We start from the raw sequence: 914 nt of genomic DNA, 5'->3' as shown, positions 1-914 counted from the left end.
CTCACTGACGAAGAAATTTCCTATAACTACTGGTTCTTTCTGGTGGCGTTACCAGATGGGGTGGGTGGGGTGGAGGTGGGGCTGGGTGGAAGTCATGCATCATTTCTACATGTCTGTCGACACTACTGTTTCATTCATTACTTTGAAGATTTTGTGTGAGGTTTAACATTAAGATGTACAATGTGAAACATATTTTACCTGAAAAGGTTCATTAATGTGAAAAGCAATTTCAAAACACAGATGTGCTATGCAAAATGTGGAACGCTTCACGATTGTGCGTGTCATCCTTCCGCAGGGGGCCATGCTAATCTTCTCTGTATCGTTCCAATTTTATTATGTGTGCCGCCGAAGCCAGCACATATGTAATTGTAGTGTTGCGGTATTTTATACAGCATAACTCTGTACAATAAGACATATGTTGTAGTGTAATTTTCACTAATTAAAACATTTGTCAGAATTCTCACAACTATAAGACGCAATATACACCTAGTTTGCAATTTTTGGAACATATTTGCCAAATTGTTAATATAAATAACAAATATGAAATAAAGCATCTTAAAAGCTTAGCTTACAACACGATAATGCTTGGTCGAGTGATCCAAGACTATATAGCAAGGCTGATGACGTCACTCGTGGATTGTAGATGCAAATTCGGACTCCTTTAACGTAGTCTGTGGAAGAAATCAAACAAGAAATGTGAATTATTCTGAAAGCGTTAGCCATTATGTCGCTTATGACATTTGTCTATATGTTGTATAACGATTAAAGAAGTTATTGTATTAAATTTATCCATATGAATATTAAATTTTATTCATAAGGCGGAGAACGTGGTTTGTACGATTAGAGGGCGCTATGTAAGAATCGGTGTTGGTGGTAATTTAAGTCGTTGATCTATTTGTTTTTGTTTCAACTAG

The 914-nt window shown here is 36.3% G+C and overlaps 1 non-coding gene across 1 annotated transcript; it reads right to left on the bottom strand.

The window, feature by feature from the left end:
- Positions 1–250: 250 nt before the first annotated feature.
- Positions 251–358, bottom strand: LOC139974610 (U6 spliceosomal RNA). The gene has a single exon (XR_011795517.1). It is a non-coding gene; the product is annotated as a U6 spliceosomal RNA (small nuclear RNA).
- Between the last annotated feature and the right edge of the window lie 556 nt (positions 359–914).

This window comes from Apostichopus japonicus, chromosome 9 (assembly GCF_037975245.1).
Source record: "Apostichopus japonicus isolate 1M-3 chromosome 9, ASM3797524v1, whole genome shotgun sequence".
In the NCBI taxonomy this organism is placed as follows: Eukaryota; Metazoa; Echinodermata; class Holothuroidea; order Aspidochirotida; family Stichopodidae; genus Apostichopus; species Apostichopus japonicus.
This window is presented reverse-complemented; position numbering and strand designations above follow the sequence as displayed.